The sequence below is a fragment of the Tympanuchus pallidicinctus genome, unplaced genomic scaffold (genome assembly GCF_026119805.1).
Source record: "Tympanuchus pallidicinctus isolate F22 unplaced genomic scaffold, pur_lepc_1.0 scaffold5, whole genome shotgun sequence".
Taxonomy (NCBI): domain Eukaryota; kingdom Metazoa; phylum Chordata; class Aves; order Galliformes; family Phasianidae; genus Tympanuchus; species Tympanuchus pallidicinctus.
This window is the reverse complement of record NW_026294769.1, coordinates 54,325,681-54,350,865: the sequence shown is the minus strand read 5'-3', so window position 1 is coordinate 54,350,865 and position 25,185 is coordinate 54,325,681. Positions and strand designations below refer to the sequence as shown.

Genomic DNA, 25,185 nt, shown 5'->3' with positions numbered 1-25,185 from the left:
ATCTGTGGGAAGCAAGTCTCCTTCAGCTCACACTTCATCTCATTAAATGCATGAATGAATAAACAGGATTTGCAATATACTCTCAAGAGCTTCTGTAAAAAGAAAGAAGCAAATCCCAGGATTGAAACCTTCTGTCAAGACCTCAAATATACAAATGCTAGGGCTGCCATCTGAAGTCAGTCATTTAATCTCAAATGGAAAGCAGTAAGAGCACATATCAGAAAACACCTCTGATACACATTGAGCCAAACTTCACTAAACTCTCTACAAGGTACTGTGAATAACTGGGATGACAAAATACAACTATTTGAAGGACAGTGCTGGTAACTAAAAATTATTACATATTTCCATCTGGATCCAAAAGCAAGCCTACTAAATTCAGGTCAGGCAAAGTACCCCATTTATAAATGAATACATCTCTCCTAGAATTCAGCTGTAGCTTCAGCAAGCTATAAAATTGCATTCTTCTGACTTCTATCACATGTCTACAGATTATTTCCCTGCAAAAGAGAAATCCGGATAACGTGAGCTGATAATAGAACAAGGTATCAGTAATTGCTGTAGATTGACAATTCAAGTTTTGAAAGATTAGAAATTGTCTTCTTCCACAGCAGCGTGTGTTTTCTCAGTAGAGCATAAAATAGCCTACAGGTGCCATCTATTTTTTGTTACTAACAAGATACCTGACAATGTGATTGCTATTAATTTTACCATAATTTCTGTGAACACTGGGTTTGCCACAACTTGTTGGTAAAAGGAGAAATATTATAGTTGCAAACAGAGGTTTTTCAGGCAGCACTGCTGTGCTGTGCTGGCAGAGGTTGCCCAGAGGCTGTGGGGTCTCCTCCTTGGGGATGTTCAGAAGCCACCTGGCCGTGGGCCTGGGCCCCCTGCTCTGGGTGTCCCTGCTGGAGCAGGAGTGGGCCTGATGGCACAAAGGGCTCTGCCAGCCTCAGCCATCCTGGGGTTTGGGAATTCTTTGAGGTTTAAGTCAAAGTGCAATACAGTGCCAAAATCCATCTGTTCTGTATCTCACAAAACTTTTGTTCCATTCTGGGTTCTAAGGTTTTCCATTTGTGATTACATTTTACTGCATGGCACTGATGGTCCGCTTTACAGAAAATTTGCTGTAGCTATACCAAACTGTGAAAAGGGTAACTCCTGTATGAAAAGACCCATATCTGAGTTTCCAAGGTAGCTTTTTTCCCACAGGTCTAAAAAATAGAGCATTTCAGAATAAAATACCTTTGCGCTAGAGGTACCCAAGACTTCTCATAATTCTGAACCAAACAGCCCTATACGGCTTTCCTTCTAAAAAGGAGAACAGAAAATCATGTTACTTGGTCAAAATCTTCTCTTCCTACTGCAGCTTTTACCTGTGCAGTAGGGGGAGATGTGCTTGCTGTGGGAAACAGTTTTTAAGCCAGGTTTACAGAAGGCCGCCTCTCCACCTCTGCTTCCAGTTCACACGGTCTGCCCGAAACCGGCTGCGGTCCAAAGCAGAAATTCAAGATGATGTCTGGTCACCATCAGTGGACTTAATTCCTTTAAAAGATGTCTCCAAAGGAAGCCTTATGGTGCCCTGGTGGGTGTGAAGGTGGTATTGTAATTAAGACTCAGCTGAGTCTGTTTGCGTATGGGAAAACAACTCCCCACGGCAGGACAAATATCCTGCCATTGATCACGCTGTGACAATGGGACAAGTCACTTTGCCCCACTTTACTTTCAGCCACAACCACGGTAAAAACTGCTCAAACCTCAGTATCAGGCAGGAAAAAAAACAACAAAACGTATTTAAAAAGGAAAAGCAGGTGCTTATGAGTACACTGAAGCCACATAATATTATCCATTATACTTTTTGAATAAGCATTACCAACTCCAAGCTGGGAAAAAAAAATATATAATGTACCTGTAGAAATCTCGTAACAACGGAAATTACCAATAGAATTTGAGGACAGCTGAGAAACAGCTTGAGTTTGCAAATGCTAATGAATGAAAATAAGCCTGCATGACAACAGAAGCGTCCCAAATCCATGCCCGGAATTTTTACTGTTGAATAAAAACACAAGCTTACCAATCACTTTATTTTCCCAGGCCATCTCCCAGTTCTTCCTATATCAGAAGCAAATTTTGCATATTTCAACAACCAACCAACCTTCCCTCCCCCACACAAATGTACCTCCTGCAAAACAAACAACCCTGTTTTGTTCCTCTCTCCAGCCTCAGAAGAGACAGCACAGCCTGCAAACGTCCCTGACAAGTTCTCCCGAAGTCTCTGTTTCTGCAGGACAACTGAGCAGCCAACCCAACCCATCCCCAGCTTTGAGTGCCTACCCAGACAGGCTCCACACCATTCACTCCCTTTTTTTCAACGAGTTACGGCTCCTTGTCTGCCAAAAGCTGTTATTTCTACTACGCTAAGATGTCCTCAATTTTAAGGCAGCTGAAAACAGAGGATCAGAAATGGAAGAAAAGCCTGAGTAGCTTTCAGCAGCAATTCTAGCATTCATTGTACTCTATTCTGGGGATGCAAAGGATACACAATATGAAACGTTATTTAATATCTAGTATTGTGGATGGCATGACTCTATCAGAAAGAGAAAACTATTCCCCACAGACTCTTACAGATTTAGTATGCTATTTACCATATGGAGAAATGTAAGTACAGTGAACCTCGAGCACATTTAGATCAGACATCAAACTCCATCTGAAGAACGGGCTGTGCAGCTTCTCTAGTCAGAAAGCCCATTGCTGAAGCCCATTTCCATTACGAACTGTTTCCCATAGGAGCCTCAGAACACAAGCCTCTTCTCAAAGCAGAGAAGCAAAGAAGTGCTCCTTGGCTTAAAAATCCCCAGGCAGGAGCATGGGCAAATGCACTGCACACCCATACTGCCTCTTTGCAAGCTGGCTAGTAGAGCTAGAATGGGAGCATCCCCACTATGCCCATAGCTTGCATCTCATCTCTTTCCCCAGTTGCTCAGAAGCACACAAGTCCATTTGGAATAGAAATTACCTTAAGGAAAAAAGTAGAGAGAAGAAAAGTCCAACAGTTAACATTTTTGCACAGCCATTAAAAATATTTCCGGAAAGATTAAACTTAGAAAAATGAGAGCCAATTAATGGAAATAAGAATACTCCACAGTGCTTAGTGAGCATCAAGGACTGAAGCTACACTTCGTAATTTTATGCTAAATAAAAAACAAATTTAATATTTTCTTGACAAATGTTTTCTTGCTGGTCAGCTGGGAATCAATGGGGGTTCATGGACTACTTCCAGGATGTCCACAAATGGTAAGTTGGAAAAACAAGTCTGCTGTCAGTATGCTTGGACAGAGAAAGGTCTGTACTGGCACTTCAATACATTTAGAAGGAAGATTGCAAATTCTAATTCCATAAATCTTTTCTAAGCTACTCTGAAGGCCAAATATTTAAGAGACTATTTCCCATGGCTAACAAATGAATTGATGGCTCCCATGTCACTTTTATGTAACAACATTATTTTCAGTTCTATTAAAACGGCAGGAACACCAGGCAAGGATGTCTCCGTTATCAGTCCTTTAATCTGGCCCTGAAGCACAAAAACTGCTCATTACCTCTTGACAGAGATCGCATTCTCGTCCATCATTGTTATCCCACTTACATTTTTATTCCAAGAATAAAATGCTGCAAAATCCTGTGACCTGAATACTTCACACAGTACACGCCAATGATCATTGCTTCCTGTCTGGTTATTGACTGCACTGGCATAAATCTAAATCTCATGGATGTAGTGTAGATTAATGCTCATTAAGTACTAGATAAAAGATACTCCCATACCAGTCTATGTTGAATTTGAAATCTCAAAGTTTACTGAAGCTTACATTTTTAATGGTTCCTAACTTAAAATTCGTATCATCCAGGGCACACTTAAAAAAAAAAATAAATCATTCTGGCAAAAAAAAAAGAGAAGAAAAAAAATCAATTTTTTCTGACTTATCCTGTCATAAAAGGCATAAATCATTAATCACAATTACAATGGCAAACAAAAGTTGAAAATGAGCCTCTTTCCAACCGTAGGGCCAGAAGTGGATGGCACGCTTCTGAGAAAAAATTAAAAAAAAACCCTAAAAAATGAAAATCCCTAAGGCCCCTGTTCCAGCCATTCCCTTTTGCAGACCTGTTGTTACATTCGGTCCTTCTGTTATGTGAGCATGATTTAGGGGGTAAGACATCAAAGACACGTATGCCACGTGAATGAAGCCAACAAAACCGGTGTGATGAGCAACAGAGAAGGAAGAGGAGGAAGTCGTGTCTACCACGCATGCTGTGGCTGCTTGAAACTCCATCAGAACAGCGATGAGTAACTGACATATGGAAGGAAACATTTTATTACTTACAGATGCACTCAAATTTATTTCTTTGCCTTTTTTGGTATATCTATGGGATAGTGAATTTGAGGTTTGCAGCAGGGTTATTAATGGTACATTGCCTCCGTTTTTCCCCAGATGGAAATCCTTTAGATGTAACCTGTTTAGTATGCGCAGAACGAGACTCATATTTTAAAAGTGATGTTATATCACAAACCTTCAAGCCAGAAGGCTCTAAAAAATTTGCAAGCATTGCAGCTGTTGATTAATTTGAGATCTCATATGTAAAAAGGAGAAAGGAAAACAGATTTTCCTCTTCTATTAAGAGATCATGTTGTTCAATTAGTGCAGGTACAAAAAGCATGTTCAGCTGGTGATTGTGAGTTCATCGAAGTGATGAATTGTCCATAATACTACATTTTTGGAAAGCCACATATCTGAGTATATTCATCTATAGCCCAAGGGCCCTTGCACAATCTCGAGAAGGGTGGAGAAAAGGCAGTTGTGAAGGAGAAACTTTTATTTCCTTGAAAGCTTCTTGCAGAAGAGACTGTGAACTGTGCCCTGACAGCAGGCAGACCTAGCAGACAGCCACAAAGGCAGCAGGCATCTTGCTAATCCTGATTGCTATTTCTATGTCTTTCCTCATCTCACCAGGAAGTTAATGATGAGACTGTCCTCTTAAGAGTCTGTTAACTTGGTCCAGGAATAAGAATTGCCCAGAGAAGTTGTGGGTGCCCCATCCCTGGAGGCACTCAAAGCCAGTTTGGATGAGGCCCTGGGTAGCCTGAGCTGGTGGGGGCAGCCCTGCACACAGCAGGGTACTGGAACTGAATGGTCTTTAAGGTCCCTTCCAATCCAAACCATTCCATGATCCTTCGCTTCTATTTTAAACAAGAAACTCCAGTTCTTTCCAGAGAATCCAGCTGGCGTGCTTCTCTTGCCATTTTCATCCCATTCCCACACACAACCTCAGGAATGAGCTGCTGCCAGCTTGACTGAATTCACTCACCTCCTGCATCTCCGCACAGCCTGCCTGCACTCCACTGCACACACCTGCTTTTGAGAGAGGACTGTTTGTTATCGGATACGAACTTCCAGGCCTGTTTTCCAATAATTGTCTTACTGCTGATGCCTTTTTTCCCTACTCAATGATCAGTCCTGCAGCTGGGCACAGGAGAAAAGGGAAGGAAAGAAGTAGTCTCTACTACTTTCAAGGTAGTCCCTATTATTTCCTTTCAAAGTCGTGGCAGCTATTTTTAGGGACTTACAGGCCAAGCTCTTCCCAGCAAAGCCCAACTTCCTGAGGTGGAAGAAGTGTTGGGTGGAGGGGGTTGGTATGCTGGTGAGCTGCTGTGGGATTTTTTTCAAAAAAAGGATGCTAGGAGTTAGTAATGTCATTTATGTACAGCACTCTGAGATCCCCCATTTCCTTCTTTGCAGAAACTGTGCTGCCCACACACCAGCAATGTTAGCAGGGTGGGTGCCATCCACAGGAAAGCTACCCCACACCACAGTTGGGGTAACTGCAATCACAGCAAAGATATTCTTCCCATAACAACAGGCACCAGATTGAATTTTGCTTGTTTCAGAGCCAATGTTTTGTAGGGATGCTACCATCTGCTTTACTCATTTCCTCGGAATGCTTCTGACACGAGGGCCATCTCCTAGCATTACCTCAGATCTGCATGAAACCCTGTACGCTCTCCCCATAGTGCCACCTCCCAGTGCCAGTCCTCCCACTGTCCCCAGATGCAATGTGAAAACCAGCCTGGCAGCGGGAGCCACCCGTACGGCGTTTCTTAGGCCCTCCCCCACCGCTGATTTTTGGCCTATTAAACAACCAGGCTGGATTTCAGTGACTCATTTCGGTAGGGCTCATTTCCAAAGGTATTTTTAAAAGTAAAGAGGACGTTCACTGCCCTTCCTCAGGTAGGGTGAAACAGCACGTCAGCTTTGTGCAAGCATCCCTGCTGACACTAACGGGGTGTTTGCCCGTGGCCCAGTGCAGCCTGGTGCGGGCAGAGCTGCTCCGGCGCCGGCAGCGCACGCCAGAAAGATTCTTCACGCTGCCTGCACCCTGTGTGCAAGAACTCCCTGATGCTGCACAAAATGATTGCTTGAGGCTTCCAGCTTCTCCCGATGGAGGAAGAAAGGGTCTGACCGTTTGTGGCTGCTGAAGAAAAGCGCTAAGCCCAAAATAAACCTGAGTAGTGAACAGAGCCTCTGCTACCACAAGCATTCAGCAGCAGAGGAGTCCACCAAAGAGCTGATGTACAGATTGCCTAACGTCGGAGCCAACAGTCAAAATACGCATGCTTTTAGGATGCACACAGTCTGTTTTGGTAATTAGTCTGGCATAACAGAGGCGTATTTGACAGCGACAGAATTAATCAACTCCTGCTCAAGTCGGGCATTTCGGCAGCCGCATGGCTCACATTGAAGCAAACCACCTCACAGCCGTGGTGCCCACAGGGAAACACTCAAAGCCAAAGAGCACCCCAGGGCAAGGAGACATGAAGAAGCCACAGCCACCACAACCACTCCTCACTGGTGGCCATATACCAAAACAGTGGCTGTGCTGCAGTCAACAGACCACAGCTCATGCTCTAACAAAGTCCCAGAAACTTGTGTGCCTGTTTTCTGCCTGTTTTCTAACGATCAGCCATGCTTTAGAAATATTCCCCATCGTGCAATTGCATGCTGTATGGTACATCATGTGATAAAAGAACTTACAGTGATAACAGAGGAACTTACTTAAGCTTGACTAAAAATGGTTTTCCTCCCATCATAAAGGCTCCACAGATCCTTCGGCTTTCTCACAGCACTGGAGCTGAGGCTTCTCCTGCCTTGAGGACAACATAAATGTCCTCTAATGTTTTGGCCTGACTGAGGTAAATTCCAATGGAAAAAGCTTCTCTCTTTCCACTCCCTCTCACAGCATCTGATTTCCAGCTGTGCATTGTTTATCTACGAAGTGCACACAGAGATCAAACTTCTGGTCTGTTAATCCAGTCCCTTGTCCATAAATTGCACTGCTTGGGGTGGGATAAGGAGGCTGTGTGTGCTGGAGGGTGGCGATAAACACTGCAACAGGAGCAGACAGAGCTTTCCACTCTGATACATCTGGGACAAAGGACCTATCAAACAACTTACTCCACACTCTCCAGCTATGACAGATACTTAGGAGATAAATAAGAGAGAATCCCAGTTATCCAACATCCCTTCAAGACTATCCAGCGAGGCTTTAGCCCACAGGAGGTTGTACTAAAGGACTTCTAGCTGAGCTAGACAATACATGAGTCTGTCCCTACAAAATACAATTTCATCATCTTCCCCGCAGAAGATGCCTACTTCTTTATTCAGACATACAGAATCTTCCGAAACAACGGAAGACCAGTCAGGGCTATACCTTAGTGAAGAGCAGAGCGGTCTTCTCAGAGGTTGTCCCACAGCCTCAACTTGCAACTCAGCATGTAAAATTACCTGGATTACAGGATATGAAACTGCAGCTTTTCATTTTCTTTCTACAGAAATAAAAGTTCTGCTATTTGACAGCAATTGATGCTAGAAGCCCACTCTGCTGAAGTGAGCAGCCCTGTTACTCCCCTGCAGACCCACAACTAGTAACTGTGTGGTCAGCCCTCCTCCACAATGACAACAGCTTTGGATTCGGAGGGTCCTTTGGTCCCATGGCCACATGAATTCACACTACCAGAAGAGGTTGCTTAGAAATGATAGAGCAATATGGGAAAACTGATACAAAAAGCCAAAGAAACAGCACTCCATGCTGTTTACATGAAGCCTCTGATTTGATCTCATTTCACATTCCCTGACTTCACACCAACATGCCTTTCTATCTGTGAAACCCAGAATCAAACACTGCAATTCAGTTATCTCCTTTACCTAGAAAAACCTCAAGATAAAGCAATTCTAGTTTCCCACATAAAAGCAAAAAGTTTAACACCATGGTTTCTCTGGGAATCCCAAAATTAAAAGAGTCTTGCAGCTTTCATGCCGAGTCATCAATTAAAGCAAAGAGCAGTTTATTTCTTGCCTTTGACATAGGCGTGGTATAGCAGGGAACTGTTCGAGATGGGCTACAGCTCAATCAGCTTGCAAAGTGCTACTCCAGGCTAAGATACGAAAAGGCAACATGCAGACGAAACAGCAGCAGAAGCCAGCAACGTGCACTGTGGATTGATTTATCTCAATTAGCACAGCAATTTTCTGCACGTTTTCCAAAAAGCGCTGATCAGTTTCACCAAAAAATAGGATCAAAAACACCGTGCAAATTATTGTCACGGCTCCAAACACTGAGCAGTTTCTTAAGGACACATCCGCCTGTCTGCAGATAGGTTAAATTTAAGGCACAGCCGTGACCGAGAAGCTAAATGTGCTCCTTTGAAACTCTGAATGAAGAGGTTAGTGTCTCCCTGTCACCTGTCACCAGCCTGACACCAATCATGGGAGATGCAGGTAACTTTTGCTGCCCAGGTCATAACTACACGTACCTGGCCACAGTCAGTGTTTTTGATGTGCACTGACTTTTCAACACACGCCTCCCCCCCCCCTGCTTTTATACTTTACTGATCCTTTTTCCTAATCAATCAGAAGAACTAACACTTATATTTTCCTCCCTCCTCTTGAGAACGTGGATGAATGATTAAAGCTGCCAGGGCAACCTCTTTGGCATGCATGCCAATAACTTCCCACCTAATAGCCTTTCCTTTGCCTCACTGCCCTGGCCCACGGGTGATTACTGCAATCCCTTGAAGTGGTCAAATTGCAGGGCAGCCCCCATGGAAACCTATTTGGAACTGTTCAAGCTCATACCAAAGAATGATGTTTTTAATACAGATTGTTCTTTTTAAAGCCCTACAAAAGCAGCTGTAATCAATCGTAGTGGGAGCGCTGCAAACCTCCGCCAGTTTCAAAAGCCCCATATTGATTTCTTTCCAGTACATGGACTCTAACAAAATAACCTCATGTGAGAAATCCACAATCAACCAACAAGGAATCACTTAAATTAAGGTGTTTTTGCCATTAGTAGCAACAATTTGCACTAAGCTATCTCAATGAATTAAATTCCCACAGAATGAATGGGGAGATTACATACAATTACTAGAATTACATTGAACATCAACTAAACATTACTAGTAAAGGTGATGTATAGCACATAACTTGGTTAAAGTCAATGAGGAGTCAGTCTTCACCATTTACAAGCTGTGTATTTCCAACTCTTTGAATGCAGCATGGTGAACAAGCATAACTTGTTATTCAACAGTCTTTGAACAACAGGGTCCACAAATCTCCCATTGGACATTTCTGTTTGTCAGCAGTCAGCAGTCTGGCGACATCCCACCAAAGTTTGTGTGAAAGTGAAAAACAGCCCTGGACAATCTGAAATCTGTCAGATCTTTCTAACATTGTGTGCTGTCATAGCAATTACCTGAGGGAACTTCCCTCCACTCAACAAACATACAAAACATTTCAGAAGGTGGTCATAAACTGCTCATAACCAAGAGAAACGCTGGTGGTAACACACTCACATCCCACGTTCTCTAGGCACTTACTCAAGGAGAGCAAAGCTCAAGTAAGCTTTAAGCATGCCTAAATGCTCTTGGTATTCCTTTAATAGGATATGCAGATTGTGCCCTCATAATTATTTTCTCTCATGTTCTTTTAAACAAGTATCTTAAAAATAAATAAACTGAAAACAAGCATCACCTTTTGTATTACTTTGGGTACTCACAGTCAGCTTCCACTGAAAAACAGTGTTGCCTAATGATATAAAATGTAAATTGAACTGCAGTTAATGTGAACTTTGTGTTACCCTGCAGGACACGCTGCATACACCAATGTCTTTCCCAAGCCCATGGGAATGAACACCGCTGCAGTTGTTCAGGAGACTGCTTCTAACTTGTCCAACAGTGACTGGAAGCTCAGGGCCAGGGGATCAGTTCTGATCAATCTGTAACTGGGTCTAATGAGGCTAAGAGCAGCTGAAAAGACAGACTGTGTCATTGCTGCTTTCTGCTGGCGTGGACTTCTTGGACAGAGATTGAAAGCATGAAGAGACCAGACATCCTCATGAGATACCACTTTGTATTCCAGATCCCACAAACGTAAGACAACAAAGATGCCTTTATTGCTGTTTCCAGTTGCCAACCAGTCTAACGCCCACTCATCTTCCTGGTCTGTGAGATCAAGTTGTTAGATTCAGTACTCTGATCCTGCCTTACTTTACTAAACTTGAAGAGAAATGAAGGGAAATCTGCTTCCCTTGATTTAAAGGAAAGTAACCAGGTAAGTTGTTTGACTGCACTTTGATAGTCATAAAGCTGACTGAAGAGTAAAACACAACAAAGATTCTTAATTGTATTAAATATCTGTTAACAAAAGAAGTAAACAACTTCTTTATTTTCCCTCTAGCGTTCATGCTTTAAATAAGAGTTCTGCTGGAGGGAACAAGGATTTCACTATGTCTATGGCCAAGCTCTGACTCTTCATAAGAATGTCCCAGTGCCACAGATACAAGGCTGGCAGCACTCTGAGATCTCTATTGCCCGATCAACAGTTTAAAGCTTTTAAAAATCCATATGCCTACAAAACCTCCTGGGGCTGTTGCACATTGAGGATTTCACAGCATTATTGACCCGGGCAGCCTCTTTATCCTCAGTAAGTTATTTTAAGCAACTTTCTGCCAGCAAGCAAGTCTCTTTGTTAGGTTTCGCCTGTATTATTGCTAAAGCCCTGCTTACAATACAGCATAGAACGGGGAGGTACTACACACACACCAGAAAAAAGTCCGACAAGTTCCATTCTTATTTTCATTGTTCCCATTTTCTTGATATCATTTAATGCCCTACGGATGACTGCACTGCTGCCAGGAGTCTTGCTAACCACCTGAGCTGCCTCCTGTGAGGGGGCAACATGCATGCACAGTAGAAGAAATAGACCAAATCCACATCTTTTCTGGAGCATGTAATTTAATTTGCGTGCTTTCTTTTGCTTTTTTGGTGTTTTTTTTTCTTCTTCTTTAGTATCTGTTGTAGAGATATGGAAGCAAGCAAATATATTTACTACCTATTCAGTAAGGAAGAACATCACCTGGTTTTGGAGGTGAGGAAGCAAAGAGGAAAGAGAACATCTCAGATTTCCAACTCAATAACTGTGCGTTATTCTTAAATTCCCTATGAGATAAATGTTGCCAGTTTGAGGACCACATTTCTGTGGCACAGCAGAAGCAAACCTCAACTCTGCCCACATCGGCACACATCAAAAAGTGATCTCATGCTCTTCTGCAGTCTGAATACATGGAGATATCAATCAACAAGGCAAAGCCAGCACATTAACGTTCCTTGAATTGAGCTTCTGAACAGACACAGGTGAGCAGCCTGTTCTCCTAGTCTAAGGCACTTGGACAGCTTCCCTCTTCCTTCTCTCCTTCCCAAATTACCAAGGCACATCCACGCTTCCTCCACCTTCCTACTAATCAGAAGTACTAACACAGTGAGCCTGCCTGGGAAAGCATCTCTAGGCTCAAAGTCAAATGAATGCTCTTCCCATGGGTCTGCCCACCAAGGTCACATCCCATAGCAGTGAGCTCTGAACCAAACATGTGCCTGCTGCCCTGCAGCTGCACTTTAAGCATTGCTGTATCAGCAGTACTCCTGGGTTCCACATCAACAGCACTTCACAGTGGAATAATCACAAAAATTGTGACAACTGAGGAGCATTTGCTGCTCTTTGACAGCAAATGCAAAAGCAGGGAAATGGTTACAACAAGGCAGTTCTAGCTGCCATGACTTAATTCACCCATGAGTCCGTGTGCTACCTACAGAAGCCCACCATTTCATTTCTAAGTTTCATATCCTGAAAGCCAGTGTGGCCAGTGACACTTGGTGTCAGCAGAACTGCTATTCCCATATTAAATCTCTACCTTGCTGAGTGAATGGAAAGAAGAAATGTTTCCTAAGTTATCATTGGTCCAGGTAAGTCTGCAAACAGCAGAACACTTTTCAACTCATCTTTTATGGAAGCAACCAATTCAGCACTGGCATCTTCATTTCCCTTTATAAAAACAGCAAACATAATGCTAAGTAACGTGCTAACCTTGGGATATTTTATATACAGCACAAATGTATTCCTATTATCTGCACCTTCTTTTCATCCCATGAGTTCTGCTTCAGAAATACAGCACACAATCTGCTCCAGATAGATGTCAGTCAATCGAGTATGTTCTCTTATGGATTCAATGTTGATACTTCCAAAGTAATTGGACTTTACAAGGTCATCCCTAGATTAATAACAGAAGTTTAATTAAATACACTGCTTTTCCTCTGCAAACAATAAAAAAAGGTTGCTACATGGCCAGCATTAGAGAGCTTCTTTGTTGCTGTTTTTATTTGCTTCAATAAAAAGGGTCACTCAGCATGTCAAAATGGGACAAACAAAAGGGGGTTCGTCAGCCTACGCATTAAGGATGTCAGCTACTTTATAGACCTGACCTCACACAAACCTGTTCACTCCCCTGAGTTGTCAGCTTAAAAACAAATCTGAGGACACACGGGGGAAGAGTAAAGACTGTGCTTAAGGAGACCATACGGCACAGTCTGCACATCTGCCACATTGAGGCCACAAGTTCTGTGCTGCCACACTACGAGTGCATTTGCATACTTATATCTAAGAAAACAGAATAGCCAAGGTCTGCTTTCAGCACGAGCAGAGTAAAACAAAGTACGTTTTTAACATACACATCTGTACAGAGACATGCATCTGTAACATGGTTTTGTTGGAAAGTGTAGAGTTTTCTCTCACTGTAATAATTTCTTTCATTTCAGATTAGACTGTTGGATCAAGAGTAAACCTCTCACAGGGCAGAGCATGGTGGGTAAATCAGCTTTTCTGAGAAATAGATATCAGCAAATTAGATGAAGAGCTTGTCGAAAATACAATTCTGCAAATAATATAAACAAAGGCTGCTTTACATGACGACAGGGAAACAGCTGAGAAGCAAAAAGGCTGAGAGCACTTCTGCTGAAAACTTCCTTCATGTCTGTCACTGATGTCTTTCCTTCAATCACTCAGAAGTTCATTTGACTTCATAATGACACAATCAACAGTGATCATTAGGCGGAAGAATGGAAGAGCTCCTGGTGTTCTGATAAAGCAGTCATCAGCTCATTCCACAAACAATGAATAATGCTCGTCCAGTGAAATACATAGCCACACTTCACTAAGGGGAAAATTAGCTTATCAAGCTACACTGACACCCCAAGAGTTTGCTGTGCTGAAAGTGTTCATTTACCAGACTGACAGAGCACGATTCCTTCTGGAGAATGAAGGCCCGCGGTCAGCTCCTGGCAGTGATTTTCCTTCCTCCATTAATTACGTGTGCGCACACATAAACTCATGCTGCAATCCCCAAGAGAAACGTGTGATGGTTTCAAAGAGCAGATTACTGGCTTACAGCTCAAATACAGCAGGTTATGCAACCGAAAGGCTTAACAAGCCTCTATTCCTCTTTTAAAATTAGTTGGAAGGGGGAAAAAATGAACAGCCATGAAGAAGAACACCAAACAGTGACATAAATCCAAAAAATAGTGCAGGCAGGAGAAAACAAGCTGCAGTATAATGCTTCAGTTTTCAATTACCAGAGCGAGGCAAGAGCAACAAGGTGCTGTCAATGCCTGCATCTGCTCAGATGCTCCTTGGCCTGCTGTGAAGCAAGACTCACTCTATTTTTTACCTAAATACCACCTTCTTTATTAGGCTGTTTGCAATTTTAAAAAGAAGGAATAGGCAACGTTCTGCAAGCCTAACACTCTTCCAAGGCTTGAGATCTGCTTATGGATGTTCCTCCAGCTTCCAACACAAAGCATGGAACAGAAAGGAGAAGGACTGGTACACCCAACCTGCTGTAAGCAGGAGAGGTAAATCCAACCCGCCCTGCAGCCAGCTGTTCCAGAGCCACTGGGCCACTAGCAGTGTGACTGCAGGGACACTGCCACTTGTCACATGGTGGGTCAGCAGTCAACAGCATCAGGCAGGTAGCAAACATCCCTGGGAGTCCAACAAGGTCCTTTGGGAGAACCCATCGCAGCATGGACAAGTAATACTTCTTCCTCATTGCTTCCCCACTGGAGCCAGCCTGAAATTGCATACAATTTGCACACCTAGATTGGCATTAGGAAGCTAACAAGACATTTCAAGCACACCATTGCTGGGCACAACCCATGGGAAGTATATTTCTGCTCGCCCCATCATAGCTGGCTCTGCAGCAAGTCCAGCAAGTATGGGATCTGATTTTCAGAAATCCTATTTTGCGGAGTTGAAGGTAGTTCTGCTGTCCCATTGGTTTTACCCACTACAGTTGCAATCCAAAGGTAACAAAAAATGATGTGTTCCTTCAGTGTTTGCAAGGTGTAAAAGTGTCACTCATAAATTTGACCACATCACATCAGCACAGTCTGCACTGCTTTTTTGTTGGTTTTTTTTTTTTTCCAAACAAATACAGAAGGTTCAAGCAAACAGAGGGATAATTAAGGATGCCTCACACCAGCTCTCCACCTCGTACTACCTTATGAAATCAACTTAACATCCTGTTGTTGCTTTATAGCCTGATCGTCCCAAAACTCAGCTCGTGTCCACCCATGACTCACTTGGCGGAACAAGCTGCTCCTTCTCTTCCAGGCCAGCTCCCCTGGAACACACAGACCGAGGTTTCCATTTGCTGGAGAAGGTTGTCATCCATGACATTATGCAGCACTGAAGGAGCCAAGCAGATTAAATGGACATCTGCCTTCCTAGTCCTCTATAAAAAGTGGTTTAATACCAAGCAGTGTTTAACAGTAAAACTGTCTGCAATTACTGCTCTATAATCTGTGAGTAATCAATCAGTATCAATGTTGAACTTTCATTATTGCTTTTCTGTAAGCAGCTGGAAAAATATCCAGGGCACACACTCTGTTTTTATACCTCAACACTAAAGATGAATTAATCACAGATTCGCTCTGCATTCACAGTGATCCCAGCACACACGTCAAGTCTTAGCTTGTATTTTCAAAGCAAAGCACAGCAGATGCCATAAACCCACCCGTTACGGTAACTATTTGCCACATTATTTCCCTTCTGCATGCACTGTGGAAATAAACACAGGGTGGCTTTGCCAAAGGAGAGCAGCACATCCTCATCCTCCCTCCTCCTAAATGCCAGCCCTGCGGGAGGGAGCCATGGAGCCAGGCTGCTCCGGTTGCAGCCATCCTGGGCAGCAGCCTCCAACTCCACGACTTTTTCAGACTTGTTGCTTGATGCTGTAATGACTCTGGGATTAAGACTGTCATGTTGGGGATTCAAAGGCTTACTTCATTCCTTTTAACAGCCTAATCCATGCTGACACTTTTTTGTTAAGATGTAAGCATCCCTCAATCACGGAGCTACGCAGACCCTGCTAGTAACAGCTACGCAGGCACTCGGCTGACATCTGTGCCGAAGGGAACAAGAGCAGCTTCCCTTTCAGTGCGTGAAGGCAAAGAAGGAGAAATGGCCCCTCCAACCAAGCCATGGGACTGGGACTGAGCTGGTGGCAGGCAGCCCCAGGGCTCACAGCACCTTGTGGCAGGTCATGCCTGGATTACCCTACTTCTGTGCTGGGCGGTGACACGGGACCAAGCCTTGCACTCCTTCCAGAGTGGATTAAAGCCAAGTCTTTTTATATTCCTTTATTCTGCTGTGTGGAGGTTGCCGCACAGTGTGTAAAGCACCTGATTAGCATCTGTCACCTGTCCATCCAATCATCCCCTGCCAACAGCAAGGATTTCATGCCCCAGAGGCTCTTGCTTCATTTGGCTGGGGCAGACAGATTGTCCAACAAATGCCACTTAACTGAGATGTGGCAAAGGTGAGACCAGGTCTTTATAAGTGGAATATCAGTGTTGGTTTCACACACCTTAGAGGCAGCTCCTGTCCCACATATTTATTCACCAATGGTGCCTGGCATCACAGTTGCTCCAGATGGGGAACCCAGAACAAGGGCACCGCTTCCAGCACACCTGCTGCTCAGCAGCCACCCGAGCTGGCTCTTGGCTCTGAAATGAAATGGGGCTTTCAGCTGAGCTGGTTGAAAGTGTCTTGGCCTAAAACACAGCACTGGATGAAATCTAGGGAGTTCTCCAGGCCTGATCCGCATCTGTTCCTTCCCCTGTGCCACTCTCTGCTCAGCATAGGGAGGTGAAGGATCAAAGTGGCTTGAACTGTCACATGTCCTGCGGTGTGCCACGGCAAACACGTGCCGGCAATGGACATGAACAACTGAATTTTGCAAGCAAAAGCATTTCACAAAATCATTACCATATGTCCATCATCCAAATCACGGCTTCACTGAAAACTCATGTCTATTCACATGAGCACAGCTGGTGCTTCGGCACTGCAATCTGGAAGGCGAGATGAGAGATGTGGAGTGAGCTGCTGAGACTGCAGGGCTGCTAGGAGGGCCCAGAAGGCACTGCTCATCAGATGGCAACACAAAACCAAAACGTGTGCCCATCTCCCTCCCTCTCAACATTGCTATACAATTGGCATGATCACTACAGACGCAGGTTGCCTCTCATTTTTTAGCCAATGGACTCAGGTTGGATTATCCCTTTCATGGCTTGGATATAGCAGCGCTCTCAGGTGAGACTAAGGACACAAGGCGACAAAATCAAGGTGCATTCCATGCATCCAACTTCCAGATGCTCCTTCTACAGATCACAGCTGCTCTCAGTCCTGGTTTTAGATGTCTGAACTCAGACACCCCTCCTCCAACCAGAACCAAATTATTAATGAAAACATCCAGGGGCAGATGTGTGCTTTTTACAGCTTTTAGCATCCTCCAGAAATACTTAATTGGAACTTCAGGAGGAAAAAAAGAAAAAGAAAAGGATAATCCTCTGAAGCCACAGGACACAGCCAGCAAAACTCCTGTTGTATACAAGATGCAAATCAACACTTAACAGCTGACCAGTCTGTCTGACACAAGTTAAATATGGGTGTCAATCTCTGACTGAATTGGCACCTATGAAGTCAGGTTCTAGTAGATCTGAATGAGTTTTGAAATAACACAGCAGAGAGGCACTCTGCAAAGCCAGCAAATCTGTATTTTCCAAAGGAGCAATTACTGTGACAACAGGGTATTTAAAAGGCTCAGAAAGAAACCTCAGCAACTCAGTGCTGTCATAAGCTGCACGGAAAAAAAAAACCCAAACCCTGTGACTTCAGAGTACAGACCCATACTTTCTCAGCTGATGGCTCCAAGAAGAGTTCTCTGTTTATTGGTAATAACACGGTATAACTCAACCAGCTAGGTGACTTGTCCCTGGACTCACACAGTGGGTACTCATTTCCCTGGTTGCTTTATAAGGAAGGAAAAAAGAGCAAGCACAGCACAATTCCTGACTGCAGACTTCTTTCAGTAAGAAAAGGCTGTATTCCTCTGGTCATGTATAACAACAGCTATTGCAGCCCTACGCTACACGAGCGGAAATTGCTGCAAGTAAATGTGCAGAGCTTTGGTGGCTAATTAACACAGCACTATGTGACAAAAAAAAACTTAAACATTTACCTCTTCTAATGCTGCTTACAGACTATGACTGCTATGGAAGTTACATCGTTTCACACTTGGAGCATTACAACTCTTCCATCAGTAGCTTCTACCCTGCATAGCCACTACAGGAATGGTAACATACATCAGATTTTTTCTCAATCCTACCCACTGTGTAAAGGGGTGAGCATGCTGAACACATTGATTTCAAATAAAATTCTCTGAGCACCACTTCGAAAATAAGAATCAAAGGAGTAACTGTAGTGAATTATAGTAATCAAAATCCACACGGTCAATGACTATTTAGACTTGCATTATTTTGGAATGATGTAATGCTATATAAAATGTGGAGCTTGCATAAATATATTTTGCTTTCGCATGCAGAATGAGAATGCAGTGTAATCTATTAAGAATTAAAACACCCCCCACCTATCATGCAAAGAGATCAAAACCAGTCAGACGTTCAAAATTCGCAGTTCTTTCCCATACGCATTTAGCTTCAATCTGAAAATCAACAAGAGGCAGTAAGGCTGACATCCAAATGCAAGTGAGACAGCCTCCTGAAATTCTGCAATGCATTTAGCATCAGAAACCTCCCAGGTGTGAAATGAGAAACTAATGGAGTTTGCTTGTGGTGAAAAGAACCAAACCAGAATTGCACGGCAGGAAACTACTGCAGTTAAACATGCTGATTAAAATTTTAGTGACATTTTACCTACTAAATCCTTCATGGACCATAAATATATGTAATGCTCTTCAGTGAGAGCATAGGGTACCTATCAATTACAGAAGAGCAGAAAAATTGACCTAAGGGCAACCTTTGAAAACATGAGGTGTGCCTTTGTTAACAAGTGTTCAGTTTCGGGTAATCATACACCCATTCTGCCTACACACAAGGACCTATTCCTTCAGCATAAGACAGCACTCCAGCTCCTGTTCCTGTGCCATCTACTTCTCTTTCCAGTCAGGCTGCTGATAAATGCCCACACAGTATGTAAGCCCTCTTAGGATACCTGCAAATAATGCACTTACAAACAACGGTGTCCTGGTCAGCAAGATGAAATTACTTTACAGCGGCTTAGAAAACCTTCCGAGAGGGACATATTGTTCTAATGTAATAAGAGGCTGTGGGAACAAACAAGGAGAGAACAAAACAAGGCAATTATACAAAAGCCACTTCCCAGCTAATGTCTGAGAGGCAATTACAGGATACCGGCGTGCTTCCTGGCCCCAAGCTGAAGTACCATCACTGTTCTTCAGCAACAGAGGAAGAGGAAAATAAAAATAATAATAAAAAAAATTAACAACAAAAACCCAACAACAAAAAAAAGCCACGTACAAATACAGAGAATCCAAAACCTCCTCTTAGGGGGGCCCTACAGGCCAAGGGGACAGAAACAGAATATGGGATTCTCCTACAGGCAAAAGCACCCACTTTAGGCAGGCGTTTGCCTTGAGCTCAGTGTCTAGAATGGTTTTGGATTGTTGGAAATCTGGTCGGTGCAGCCAGTAGATCCCAGATCCTGCTCAGCTTCCTAACCATAGGTACGTGGCCCTGCTCAGGATGTCCCATTTCTTTGTCTCATCTCCAGCATCTGCTCCAGAAGGACACACACCTCCTGGAGGCTTCATCACACCCCAAGGGCTATGCAGACCTTCTCAGTGCCTGCTGACATCCCAAAAGGCACAAGAAGTTAAGCCTGGGCAAGTGGCCTGGCTGGCCAAAATGGAAGTTCAAATGTGAGGCCCACACATGGGCATCTCCAAGCTGATAGTAAAGGTGCATGGCCCACATATACATGCCTAAACGCAGGCATCTTAACTTTAAAGAGTAAAAACCCTCAGCATGGACGTTAACAGCAAAGCCGATTTCAACTTCATGGTAAAATAAGAAGTTTATACAGAATTAGAGAATGTCTTACATTGGAAAGGACTCGCAAGTACAACTGAATCCACCTCTTATTTACCAAAGGACAAGCTCAGGGTTAGCTTTCTCAGAACTGCTTGTTTAGTCTATGCTAACAGCAGCACCCACTCTTGTTTAAGCACTGGAGGCAAATAAATTCCAAGCTCCACATTCAAAAGCCCAAATCTCATCAGTGGAGTAGCATCAAGGTCAACACACTACAAGCACTCAGCTTTGTAACCTCAGCACATACTCCCTAAACACAGATACTAAACATGACATGAGCAAAGCTCAGTTTATCAGCCGCTAGCAATAGCAGCTCCTGCACAGACAGGCAAGTTTTGGAGAGCACTCCATGATGTCACCCCCCTGGTCTTCCAGAGCCTGCTTCAGCTCAGAAGCTCCTCCCTTGACTGGCACAAAGTCGAGGCCAAACCTGGCATTCCTCACAACAGCAGACAGCCAAAACTCCTGTATCCCACATGTGCAACAGGATTATATCAAAACAAAAAATATGATTGAGATTTTTCTTCTCTCAGATTGCCTTTTTAATTAAGAACGCCAAGCATAGAAAGTTTCCAAAGCTAATCTAAATAACTGTTGCTTATAAAAGTGAAAAGAACAGGAAAGTCTTTGCCACACAGATCTATTAGACAATCCTTCTAAGCAGTCATGAGCTGGATCCAGAAGTTATACCAGAGGAGATTTAGATTGGATATTAGGAGAAACTTCTTCTCTCAAAGGGTGGTCAGGCACTGGAATGGCTGCCCAGGGAGGTGGTGGAGTCGCCGTCCCTGGCAGTGCTCAAGAGGCGCCTGGATGAGGAGCTACGAGATGTGGTTTAGTGCTTGTGGCACTGATAGGAATGGGAGGGTGGTTGGACTGGATGATCTTGCAGGTCGTTTCCAACCTTGCGATTCTGTGATTCTGTGATCCTGCCCTTAATGGGCAGTTGAAGACAAGTGAATTGTTACCAGCTGGCTGCTGGCATATAAAAACACCTGTAAGATCTCCTGCTTCCAGAGCTTCTCGTTGTGATAACTAGCAATATATTTTCAGAGATTAATGGAAAATCTTGGTGAAATGCTGACTGTTTCTTCAAGGCCCGAAAGACAAGTCCAGGCGGGATTTGAGGAGGCTGATCTGTTATTGCTGAGGTTTCCCTCTTGGCTGGATTAAAGCACACTTTGGCCAGACAGGGGCTGATGATAGCTCTCCCCTCCTTGGCAAGGTGTTGATGAAAGCTCCAAATAATGTTTCCAAGATAAATGCTATTAATACATTTTTGGTGTATAGACACACCCTCAACTCAAACCAACAAGGAAGCTTTTGTTCTGCTGACTGAAGACCAAGCATTTCAGAGCACTCCACTGAAAGCTAACAAATAAGACTACCTATTTCCTGCCTTCCCAGGTTCTCAAAAATATTCATAAGAGTATTTCTCTTCAAATGTAAATCAGATTGCCTATGAACAAACTGCAGCACAAAATGTAGAATGTAATTTGCACAGGCAGTAAAAAAAGATGCATGACTGTATTTCATACTGCACCCATTTGTATTAAAAATAGGCATTTTGCTTTGTAGCAATGATTCTGAAGAGGATAAAGGGACAATTTCAGAGCTCTATACACCAAAAAATCCCCAAACAACGTCCAAGAAAGGACAAGTACCAGATTTTAATTCCTTTTTATTCTTGTGGTCTTTGATAAAATTAAACATAGGAGCAACTAACTTTTATGCAAGCAACATGTAAGATTTCTTGCACATACAGCTGGAGAGCTTTGACACCTTTCAGAATAGGCATTCCCAGTGGGGTTTTTAATTTCTTTTTAATGCAAGTAACCTCTTGTAAGGAACAGAAAACAGTACCAAACAATATATGAACTCTTCACAACAGCTTGATGCCATCAGAACACAGGCTATAGGGGACATAGGTTTTTTAGTATCTTTCTCTCATATAGAAAACTTCCATATACTTCCAAATCTCCTTGATTTTCACATGAAGCATGTTGTCACTACAGCAGTAACAGATAACCAGAAGGCACTAGCGAGGTGCATACTTGATTCATGTTCTGCCACTTTAAACCACATAAAATGCTCTCGGTTTAAACTTGCTGAACGAACTCTATTTTCAAGGCCTAAAATTTCACCTATGTGAACTGAGACATCACCTGAATGTTTCTGCTCCTTTCAGGTGCATGGGCAGGATGTGCCTGAGTCCTGCTGAAGAGACAATATAACTCAAACCAGTACCACTACAGCACATCTCTCTTATTTTGGACAGGTGATAATGTTATTTTCAAAACTGATACAGAATTTGCACTGACTGTAAATTTACTCTTATTTTGTGATATCTTCCCTCAGCAGCAAAAGCCTAAGGCTGCTGAGAAGAGGAGAAAAGAGCTTTGTTTCATTGGCAGTACTGCCTGAGAACTGTTCTCTCTGGTATCTCTAACAAAAGCCATAGTGCATCAGAGCACAGGACTGCCTGTGTAAGAATCAGCCTTGTGCCATGAAAAACTGCTCTCCTGATCACTGTTGATAAGAGAGGGGAAAAAAAAAAAAAGTTTAGCCAAATTCAGGCTTTGGCATACTTCTATAAATTTATAGGTTGGTGAAATATTGAAGCCAGATCAGAGAGCTTCCTGCCCCCCAAATAATTAAATCACATTAGGGGGAGGGGAAAATGAGTACAGCAATAGCCTAAAAACCTATCTTTTATATTGGACACTAATTGTAAAAGATACAAAACCAAACAAGTTTAGAAAAACATTAACTTTAATTACACTGTGAAAATCCATGCCTGTAAAACAATCATCCTCATCTGATACTTACCTTATTATGTGGCTTAAGTAAAACTGAGTACATGGCTCAAGGGAATACTTACTTAAAAATTAAACATAAGTAAACTGAAGCACAATAAGCCTCCGTGATGTAAAGGCAATCCTCTTAAGTACTGTCATGAAATAGAAGTCATCCTACACCATCTCACTTGAGATTGCGTTTGTAAAGATACTCCATTAGAGGACCTAATCTATCAGCAGAGCATGCAGCAATTCCTGCCAAGCCATTTGATAGAAACCAGGCACTGATATAACCTAATCTGTACAACTTCCCATTAGCAATACCACTTCCTAAAAGGAAGGCATTAAGGTTGAAGGGCTCTCACAGCAGCTCCCGCAATGCACTACACAGAGGAAAGCAAATCTAGCAGAATTACTTTCCTAAGAGGTAAAATGAGCATTCTGGGATGTCTTTCCAAAGCAGAATTATTTAATGCTCCTTACCAGGGAAGGACTTGTAGCACACTATAGGATTTGCAAGTAATTTACTTACTGTCTTTTTACAGGCACTCCAATAATACTTGTTATCCAGCCACCCTCCCTCTACTCTAGCTCTTGGCTACACTGAAGTTAATACTGCTGTCACTTCTGTATCAGACAAAAAAAAAAAAAAAGAAAAAAAAAATCAATGCTTACTCACTGCTGTGGCAAGAAATATTCTGACACTGCATAGAGTTGTATTTTTCTCTCTTCACAATCTCACTGAAGATTACAGTTCAGCTGGATAAAAGAGAGCTACCAGGTTTTAGCAAGTAGAATGTAACACTGAACTCTTAGTAGCTCCATTTCTGGAAACTCAGATTACAAGGACAAAATGCTTCTCTTTATTAACCCTTTTTTATGAAATAGCTATTCACAGATTCCTGAAATACCTGCAATTCTTTTCATTCACTGTGAAGAAACTCTTATGAAGCTTAATGAATTGCAGAAACATTATATGCTAACAAAGGCAAGATGCTTCATGAAACAGGAGGAATGTTCATTCAGTATCTCACAGCTCCAAAAAAAACATTACACAGGAAGTTAACTGTCAAAAAGTACATTTGCATAAAGACTTCATACAGAATATATTTAAAGGATATTAAAAAGATACAAAAGGAAGAATGTAGCTTTATAATGCATTCTCTTTCTAGAAGTGACCAGTCTAAGGTAAGTTACAGGAAGAAAGTAAAAAATATGGACGTAGGGTAAAAACACTTGTAGTTTCCATCTATAAATATTTCATAAACTGTTTTATACTTTCCTTGCCATGTTCTTCAAAAAGGTGGCGAGGCAGGCTGAGATGGCATGCTAGCAGAAAACTACATGCCAATGATACTGTGTTTTCAAACTCACTCAACACCTTTTTAGAACTGCAGTGCCTTGGTGTACCTGAGACGAAAAAGGTCTGAAACTTTGCTTGGAAAAGGAGAAAGGAAAAAGTCCCCCTGCCACCTTGTCATTACAAGCGTTACATAGGCAGATGTCACAAACCTTGAGGGACAAATATGGGTCGCATCAACTGCTTGTTCCAATACAAGTTACATATCTGCTTCCCAAAAAGGCTGCAGTAGTATTAAAGGGTGTGAAAACAAGGGAAGCAAAAGGGCAGATGCAAAAAAGGTGTACAGCTTCTCTTCAGGAGAGTTCCTCTCTTTTCACAGTAGCAAAAACCACCTACTAGCAGAGATGAGTGCCATAAAAGCTGAGCAACTGCAGAAAGAAAACATGATGAATAAAACTGTGATTGCACAAAGGCAGTTTTTCATCACTGATAAACCCCAACCAGACGAATTATGGTGAGAGATCCATTACATGGAAATTCAGCCACCTGGGGATTCAAACCGTTAGCAGCCAGATCTATTTTTAATCACTCGTCTGCCAGCCTTAAGAGCAGAGAGGGAAGGACTTGGCAAAGCCCAGGGTGGTTCTGCAAACCCTCTGGAACAGAGCAGAACTCACCATGGGCTTTGGAGACACAGCCTTACTACGCACTCACAGTGGTACACAGCCCAAAATCATGCTGGTATCCCAGTCCAGGGCTCAAGCAAGCAGCTTTGAAGACAAGTGTGTGAATAGCCACGTCCAAACCTCATAGCACATGGAGAGCACACACCATGGTCACCCAGGCTGCAAAACCACCTGCTGCTGTAGGATAACTATCAACACAGCACCCAGCACAGCTCAACAGGCACAATAACTGCAGGCCTTTCACTTCAGCTGACAATCAAAGAAAAAAGGTGTCACAGGGAAGGGGATGACCCAAACATGGTGGTTATAGCTCCAGGAATCCAGATTGGGTTGCCCTCCATCCCCAAAGCATTTGAGGCAGTCTGTTTAATAAATTTTACCAAGCTGTTTATCCAGAGCTAAACTACTATCCAGGAATTCTAAGCTGAATACAACATAGCCCAATAATCCAAACATCACGTATGCCTGATCAGTATGGGACATATCTGTCAGAAAACAGAACAGAATCAGAACTATGAGACTTCCAGGGATGGTGAGTTTATAAGAGCAGAA

General features: G+C 42.9%; 1 protein-coding gene across 1 annotated transcript in view; it reads right to left on the bottom strand.

Moving 5' to 3' along the window:
• SDC2 (syndecan 2) overlaps window positions 1-25,185 on the bottom strand; it is a 57,681-nt gene that overhangs the window by 12,094 nt on the left and 20,402 nt on the right. The window lies entirely within an intron of this gene.